We start from the raw sequence: 9,581 nt of genomic DNA on the forward strand, positions 1-9,581 counted from the left end.
CTGGCTCATTCATAAGTACTTGATCCTTATGAATAAAATAGAGAAGAAACTTTTCCCATAAAACTGAAGATCCTAAAAACAAGAATAACCAGAGAGCTTTCATTCTTGAAAGCAATGAATGTAAGTTCACATAAAACTCAATTTGAAAAACAAATGTTATCCCCAAAAATCAGGTTATACATTAGATTAGACCACCCTCTAACACATCAGTAGGGAAAAAAAAGTGACAAACGCAAGCTAGCTGAAAAGTAAAGGCTATAATTTGTAAGAAGTTATCTTTGTATCACCTATGACTCTTCAAAGAGCATTAGTTGCATAATGTGGTTAAAAGCCAAGTATACAACATATACGACAGGTGACTATATTCCTCTTCCGACTGGAAAACCGGAAGTTTGTGATCCTGATCTCCTATATTTGTCTAATATTATTCCCTGACACAAAGCCTTCATAGTGCTATCAGTTTTGCAAATAATCACCAAAAGAAGTTCCCTATCCTGGTCAGGGGGAGTTCTGGGTTGTTTGTTTCACATACGCCCATGTCCATTTGAAGACCTTGGGCTTTTGTGAGACTCCAAGTCACTATTCACGGCAGTTGGAGTCCATGCCCTCCCTCCAGTGGGCACCTCGTTTCTCAGCCACGAGTTGAATAAATTGGGAATGGCTGGCAAAAAGCTTGAGTTGATCACTGATGTCCACCCAGTTCACTTTCTTGGCATCATCACCAGCTTCCAGAGGAAGATGATCCATTATCTCACCTGTATTATCTCACCTATATCATTGTGGTAGTTTGCAGCCTCTGTCTCCATCCACGCATTATCTGTGTTTCGGGGATCGTCCACATAACCTTTATAGACCACAAAGTGCTCCTGACTGAACAGTTTGCCCAGTTGTTTCTCCAACTCCTGTGTTTCTGCTCTAGATGTCTGTAAGGAGTTCATGGCTTCCTCCCCAAATTCTCTCTTCAATGTGGTACTCATTTTCTCTCCTGGCTCCACCATGCCCCCTGGATGGCCCCTTCTCCACAGTCCTTCCTTTTGATGGCTACAAATTGCAGGACGTTTCTCTCAGAAAAAGGATGGATAATTTTCTTTCCCTTACTGTCCTTTCTCCACCTGGTTAAGATGGGATCTGCAGCATGACTGGGACCCCACCGCCCTAAAAGCCCTCTGCCCACCAGCCCTGTCCGATCCGCGGGGTTTCTAGGTCTGCCATTCTGAACCTCATACAAACCATTCTGGCTCCTTCTTTCAACATGCCCATCCTCCTCATTGAATTTAGGAGAGAAGTTCCTTTCGCCCACCGGAGGGCCTGCCCACATGGGCCGGGCCAAGACAGAACCGGCAGTGTAGTCGACAGGCTTGTACTCGGGCCGCTCGCTTTCTCGTCGGGGACCTGGCTTCACTCCACTTTAGAGCCAGGGTACGGAGACGTCCTGGCCTTCTTGTGGGGATCCTCCGCGGCGCCATTCAAATCTGACATGATGAAGCTTGGAGGAAACCCACATGAGGAAGATGGGCTCTGACCAGCCGAGATGTTGGGGCAGCTGCTGGGCCTGCGGACCGCAGAGGCCAAGGTCATGCAGAGAGATACCGTCGCTAACCCCTTTGCCAGGCGGTGTCCAGCCATCCGCTGTTGCGCGGCCCGCGGGGATGTCCGTGGCGCTCAGGGGTGCGGGACGGCGCGTGGAACCAACCGTGCAGGGGGGCCGCGCGCGGGGCTGGGGGAGAGGGGCGCCCCGCCCCCGGCCATGCATGCCTTTTCATTTTACACTGAAAGATTTTTATATCTGGAAGGGCTTCCAAATGCGAAGTGCTGGGGTTGAGAACATCGTCCAAACACCTCCAACAAAATTAGCACACAACAACGACAAAAGTGCTTTCTTGCTTACAGAGGTATTAGCCATTACAGGTAGATTTAGTTCCCTGGGTCCAGAACCACAGTCTGTTTGGGAGAGGGCAGAATGAATGTGTTGGGGGTGGCAGGTGAGGGTGGTTGGGGAGGGGGGTAGAGGGGGGACACAAAATGCCTTGTTTGGGGTGATGGAAAGCCTAGTGAGTGCAACCTCCAAGGGGAAAGAGAGCTCACTTGGTACACAGAACACGGTCCTTGTGGGAAATCCATGATGCACAAGGTATGGGAGATGGTTCAAATCTTGGGTCCACCATTTACTAGCTGAATGGCTTGGGCAAGTTGCTTCATCTTTCTCTTCAAAGGCATATTGGCTACAGCATGGCAAGTGCTGCATTAAGCACAGAAGATCCTACTCAGGTCTGTGCCACGTGACCTCTGCTCTTAAAGGATTCCAGTTGGGAAGGTAGCACATACATTAAAAAGTAGAACTAACACTGGAAGTGCAGGGCCCTGGAATTCTTAAGAGTTGAACACAATCCAGTTCAATCCCAGCTTCCCCTCCTTCCCTGGGACCTTCTTGGGCAAAGTTACTTAAACTCACTTCAGGTTCCTCATGTGTAACATGAAAATAATAATATCTATGTCATAGGGTTGTGCTGACCATTAAGTGGGATATTACACGTAGCACTGTTAGCACAATATCTGGCTCACTGTACACACTCAGAAATGCTACTTGTCATTACTAGAATTATCATTACCTTCTTGTCCCTACACCTTGAAAACTGTGTAGAGAAGAGTAGGACAGTTGCAATAATTATGAAAATTGAGCAGCTCAGATATGAGGTCAGAGTTAAACAACCTACGATTTCTCTGTGTGGAAAAATTCAGGCTGAGAAATAACAGCATCTAGATCCTAAAATGATAAATAATGAGCAGGAGAGGCACTGGCTAAGTCATTATATCTAAGAAAACAAACTCTAGGGAAAGGCATCTTAACATTTGAAACAGATAGTTTTAGAACAAATGGAATACTGTATACTCTAATTGAAACCCAAAGGATATTTATCATTTCCTAGGGGTTGTTCCATGTTACACCAGTCCCATAAATGATCTGATGGTCAAATATGTTTGGGAAATTCTACATATTTCACCACCCTCCCTTAGAAATTCAGGATTCACATTACTGTTCTAAAGATCCTGTGAATTCCAGTAAAAACAAACCGACCAACCCTAAACTATTTAATTCTGTTTCATTTAGTATTTTTCAGATTACCTGACCAGAGAATGCTTTGTTTATGCAACAGTTGGTATTATCTTAGGAACACACCTCCTCAACTTTAGAAAAGTTTCAAAATGTGTGTGTGTGTGTGTGTGCTTGAGGGTAGGTCTCTAACCATTTGAAGTTATCACCCTCACAGTGGAAGGCAGCTATTGAAAAGACACCCATCACCCTCTTAAAGAACCCTAAGCTAAATGAGCCAGGATTCCAGAAGGCTTGAAACCCAGAAATAGCTGGAACTATTGAGAACAAAATGTAGAAGACGACTGACAGCATAGTGATGTGAGACCTGGTCATCATCAACCATTATCATCATCATCATTGTTGAGAACGTGCTGTGTGCACCGTACAAAGAACCACTAGAAAAGAAAGATGATTATTAAGGGACATAGTCTCAGGTCTATAAGTCATGTCTTCCTATGGAATTAGAATTAGATAGGATTCCTCAGTGGAATTCTTATTCCTCTGAGCCTCCAGGAAATGTAGTAGGAAAACCATGATATGAAAAGGTAAACATGTTGGAAGAAGACACTTGTAAATTCCTCATATTATTATTTCCAGGTATCATAATCTAACTCACAAGAAACAAATGAAGCAGGAGTCTTGGGCCTGGTTCTAGTTTTCCCCTATCATAGGCTGCATAGCTTTGCACCTGACGCTTGGCTTCTCTGGGTCTTGGTTTCTCACTATAAAAGGAATCGGATGGCCTCCGTTATCTGCTAAAGTCCTTCCAGCTTTAACATTTTATGATTCTAGGATCTTTGAAAATCTCATTATTGGAAGGCCAAGGTCAATTTTTGCTATGACTCAAAACAAAACAAAACAAAACAAAACAGATGTTCAAATATAAACAACCAGATGCTCAGGGGGCAACAGACACTTGAGGAAAGCAAGGGATCAGCGAAGGCCTGATATGTCAAGTACAATGCACAAATACAGTGGGCCAAAGATGACTTCACGGAACACCTACCTGGAAAGGGACATTAAAACCAGTAATGAGAGGTTTTACTTGTTTTTTACTATAATCAAAGAGAAGAAGACAGTTAAATCAGACCATTTGATGATCAAGGTGCAAAAGGTGCCCTAAGGGAAGGAAATGAAGTATGATAGGCGAGAACAAAAGAATTATTTGCTGGGAAGCCACTGGGGAGATTCTCTTCTCTAAATTGTCATCCAAGGCAGAAAAACAAACAGAACTCAACAGAGAATGTTCTGGTCCATTCAGGAGAAAGCCCCGAAGGAATTGTAAGCACAATCAGAGAACAAATCTTTGGTCTGTCACTATGAACTCTTCTTGGGCCAGAGATGGCCTGAGTGATTCCCATTTTATCAAGAATATTATGGAGGGCAGAGTGGGGATGGAGAGGACCAGGCTGATTACAGGACCCTAGCAGTGCGATAACCCCTAATCATCCTTCCAGCCTCTCTTTGGGAAACAGAAACAAGTGGTACCGGGAAAATTGGATTACCATGAATTATTTATCTCTCCCTAAAGTGACGCTAAAGTTCAACTTCTGAAAGAAATCTGGAAGGAAAGCAGAGAAGAGCTTTTCTCCTCTCTTTAAGGTGATAATACTGATAATAAATAACAATAATAAAATAACTACCATTTCCTAAGTGCTTTCTATGTACCGGTCCTTGGCACACTGATCAGTGAGCAATCAAGGTATTGGGTCATTAGTCTGGCTTTGAAGTCAAAGAGAAAAATGGGGGGTGCCTGGGTGGCTCAGTCGGTTGAGTGTCTGCCTTCAGCTCAGGTCATGGTCCCAGGGTCCTGGGATCAAGCCCTGCATCAGGCTCCCTGCTCAGCGGGAAGCCTGCTTCTCTCTCTCCCACTCCCCCTGCTTGTGTTCCCTCCCTCGCTGTCTCTCTCTCTCTGTCAAATAAATAAATAAAATCTTAAAAAAAAAAAAAAACAAAGAGAAAAATGGGACAATGATTAACTTTTTTTAAGATTAAAGAAAACTGTGCCTTTTAAGAAGTGACTTAGGATGATTAATGCAGCCATATATAGAATGGGGGCCATCTACAATTTAGCCTAAGAAATCTGAAGTAAAATGTGTAACAATGAGAGTCAAATAGCCTTTATTTATAGGAGAGGTAAGTTTTAGTGTGTGTGGTGTGATGCGAAGGTGTTAGGAAAGCCCAGCTGCCCCCCAAAAATGTCTTCCTGACCCTCTTAAAATACTGCCTGGATTTACACCATTAAAATAACCCCCTTTGAATGCAGTTAGTATTGCAAAATGCACATTTATTTCACATTCAGCTGTTGTCATGCTTTCCGGTGAATTAGTGGAACAGGTCGACAACTAGCTAAGGACGTCAACTGAGGGGACAAAGATTCGAAGGGGGAGAAGGAGGGACCCTTTCGGAGGACGTGTGTGTGTGTGTGTGTGTGTGTGTGTGTGTGATCGCTCTGGTCAGTTCAGCAGCCTGTGGGTAGCCGGTAGACCCCAGATCCTGAGCTAGGTCCCAGAGATTAAAAGGTAAGTAAATGAGGTTAATTGCCTCAAGAAGCTTACAGTCCAGAGAGTGAACTACACGAAGCTCATGGGGAGTTTTGAAAAGTGGAGCCCGAGACTCAGAAAGGAAAGGTGGAGGGACCAAGAAGATTCTCTTCCATCACATTATATTGAAGGCTTGGACACCTGGTTAAAGGAAGGCTTTTTCTTGGTCCCAGGGAGCTCCCCCAAGGAACCATCAAAATTGAAGCTGGTAGGTTTGACGCTCTATGGGCCACAGGATGACAGATCATTCAAATCCCTTTAATTCAATATTTTTTTTTGTCCTTTGAAATTTAAATTCGTCAAATATGACGATCTCAAAACTCATAAACTAGATTGCTGACTGTGAAATAGAGGCCCCTTGCTCATTTGTCACGCCCCCTCCTTCTGCCAGAACTCCACCAAGCGCAGTCAGTCCTGACTGAATAGGGGGGCTGCTGAGGCCGGTGTTAGAGCAGGTGGCAGGAGGCGCACAGATGAATGGCATCTGGGAGCGTAACAGAGAACTTCTTTAAACAGCACACCAGAGGAGGACCATGTTTTCAGATGGCATTCAAAGAGCACCCTAAGACATGGTTTCTAGGAATGGAGAGAACACTCAATTCCTGCTGAAAAGATATGGGGACAAGTTCTGACTCTGGTAAATACTGGCTAGCCGAATAGCCATGGGAAATCCTAATAATATTCAACTCTATTTATGGAAGACTGACTACATGCCAAGCACTGTGTTGTTTTACCTGTAAAAAACATTTAATTCTCCTGATGACCCACTGAGGTAGATTCTCTCATTTTCCTATTTTATAGATGAGGAATCTTAAACACAGATAAGTTCAAGGTCATATAACCTCACATGTGTCAAAGCAGACATTTGAACACAGGTAATCAAACTCTAATATCTGCGTTTAGCTATCGACAAAGTCCAGTTACCTAAGCCTGTTAGGCCTCAGGTCATTCACTTAAAAATGACATGTTGGGCCGGACAATGTCTTGACTGCTTTCAGGCTTTAAAATATTCTGATTCTAATTATATAAATTATACCCATACTTAATATTCTTAAGGTTAGTCTGTGTTTCTGAGTAGTCTGTCTTAGAGAACTGAAATCTAAAGGCAAATATCTGAAATCTGGTCTTAGATCCCAGCTCTACCTTTTGTTCAGTCAAACTGGACCATATTATCCACTGTTCCCCCAAGAAGGCCCTTCCTTGATCTCCATTTATTGAATTCTACCCATCCTTCAAAAGTTAGCTGAAATGCCAAGTTAGAATGCAGGTCTATTAGGCTGTTGGGGGTTGAGATTTGGGAGAAATGTTTGAGCTAGTGGAAGGAAAAGACGTAGGGTAGGAAAAAGAAAGGTGGAAGGAGCCACTCACAGATGCGAAAAGCTAAGAGCAGTGATGTTGGTGACCTGCACCAGCAAAGCCTTCCCTCTGATGGGCAATAGTGAAGCCACCACAGTTATATTCACTGGTGCCCAGGTAGTAGGTGAGGCGAAGATGAAATGAGATACCGTAGGTGAAATATCTAGGCACAGTGTCTGGAGGGGACTGTACAATAGTTCCGAATTCCATGGCCTACCATAGGAATCTGCTCCTCTCCTTCATGCTGAAGAAGGCTGCCATCCTGCCCAGGAAGGAGTAGGACAAACAGAGGTAAGGGAGAAGAGAGAAGTTAGGAGGAAGTATATTGGAACACGAAGAGAAAAATGAGAGCTAGAGAATAAGACAGAAAAGGAGATATAAGGGAATTATGGTAGAGAAGAGGACAGAAGGAGAAATGGAAGCAAAAGGGCAGAAAGGGAACAGAGGGAGGAAGGTAGTTCTGGGGCTTGGAAAGAAAGTTTGTTCTGCTCCTGCAGAATCCCGAGCGGAGGAAGAGTCCCAGAGGTAAGCAGGTGCCTCGCCCAAGCCCTGAATGCCAGTGGCTTGCCACTATGCTCTCTGATCCACCTCCTTTCCCTACTCTGACCTGTTCCGTAGGGGCTCTGACCCCTGCTCTCTGTCGTCTTGTCCGCTGGCTTCTGCTTTCTACACTGGGTGGCCCTGGAGGGTGGGAGGAAGAAACCAGGGGATTTCTTGGCTTTCAGAGGCACCTCCAGCAGTAGTTGCAACTTCCTTCATGGCTCCAGCTCTCACTGGGCAAGACCTTCATGGTTTTGGCAGCCTCTTCCCTTTGTCCCTCGGGCCCTAGGAGAGGAGATGCATCCAGCAGTTGCTAATCTCAGAATTGCCTCACCTTCCCCTGGTTGCACTTCCAGTTCTTTCAACACCTTTGTACCTAATTCGCTGCATTAAATCATCACTATTGAATTGCCTGGGAAAGAAAACTTTCACTTGGATTTACCCTCAGAGTTCAAAGGCAGTGTTCCCAGTAGGACTGGAAGCAGAGAATCTAAAGAGAGAAAGAAATCCAGCCATCCCAAGAGTCGAGAAGGGTCTGGGTCTACTTCCCCAGTACTTGATTGGAGAGTGACAAATCCATACTAGCTGTCAGAGTTGAGGGACTCTTAGCTTAGGAACTATCTGTAAAAGAACGGGTTCACGGCCATTCATGTCTATTCCTCCATGATTTACCGTACTCACTTTAATCACCTTGAGCCTGAGTTTAAGGAACATCTCAGTTTTATTACCCCAAGGGTTATCAAGTGCCCATTATGTGTATAGATGGCACATAGCTAGGTGTGGTGGGGAAGAACACAGAGACACAGGGGAAATGGAGGGCATTCTCAGTCTTTGGAAGTGTTTGCTTTTTGCAAGATGAGGTTTGCAGACTACCAGGAGACCCTCTTGATAGAGACTCTCTTGAGTTTTTCTAGTACCAACAGAGCTGCAGACACTCAGTAACAATTTTGTTCTTACAGCGTTCATCTCTCCCATCCCCAGGGCCCTGTTAAAACCAGGCTCTTGTTCTTAAGGAATCCACAGACTAATGGGGGCACAGAGTAAGCACATGACTGACCCTGAAGCCAGACTGATGCCAACCACTAGGGGTGGATTCTGCACGGGGTTCGGGGAGACTGCACAGAGATGGTAGGAGATGCTAGACAAGCTGAGCTTACGAGGGTTTGACAAGCTGAGGGACCTACAGGGTTTTCTGGGATTTTTGGCAGAGAACACAGCAGGATCAAAATCAGTCTCGAAAGAACAGAGGCATCTAAAGTGTTGTCCATAGGCAAGGGTTTGGGGGGTGAGGGTTGGGCCGTGGAGAGGAGGAGACTGACTGGTGGAGGCCCAGCTGTGGAAGACTCTGAGACTAAGGAATTGGGGTTTGAGGCCATGGGGAGTCATCTGGGATCTTAGGCATCATGTGGCAAGGTCACTTCTGGGATGGCAACTTTGAATGCTGCGTGAGGACAGAATACAAGCAGAGAACCTGGAGGCCGGGAAGAAACAGCTCTGATGGATAGCTTATGGAGGAAGGTTCGGCGTGACCATCGCTGAAGGGGTACATTTGAGCTGCTGCTTTCCATCCATTCAAGGGCAAGCTTCCTCCGTCTGTTGGGGGGGGGTTGGGGTGGGGAGGGAAATGCCCCTTCTATGGCTGAATGATACGAAGTCTCCAGCCTCAGAAGTTTCGAATTTCTCCTTGCCAAGGTCGGGCCACTACAGGTGGGCGATCGCGAGCCTTGGGCGAACGAGTGGCTCCACGCCCGCCCCCAGTGGCCGCCGCGGCTGGTCCCCTCCAGGCCCGGGCACCGCCGCGGGCCGTGCTGGGCAGGGCGCTCCGGGAGCTGCGCGGAGGCTGCTCGAGGAGGCCTGGCGGGCGGCGGCGAGAGGCTGTGCCCCAGTTTGTGTCCAATCAGGGAGTGCGGGCTGTGCCCCGAGCCGGGCAGCAATGCGTAAACAAACCCACGGCAACTCCTCCGCCCCCTCGGCGCGCTCGCCCCGCGCCCGCCGCCGCCGCCGCCGCCGCCGCCGGCTCCGCTCTCCTCGCGCCCGCCCGCCGGGCC

At 46.4% G+C, this 9,581-nt stretch overlaps 1 pseudogene; it reads right to left on the bottom strand.

Moving 5' to 3' along the window:
* Window positions 1–579: 579 nt before the first annotated feature.
* Window positions 580–1,626, bottom strand: LOC110589454 (annotated as a pseudogene).
* Window positions 1,627–9,581: the final 7,955 nt, after the last annotated feature.

Source organism: Neomonachus schauinslandi, chromosome 6 (genome assembly GCF_002201575.2).
Source record: "Neomonachus schauinslandi chromosome 6, ASM220157v2, whole genome shotgun sequence".
Taxonomy (NCBI): domain Eukaryota; kingdom Metazoa; phylum Chordata; class Mammalia; order Carnivora; family Phocidae; genus Neomonachus; species Neomonachus schauinslandi.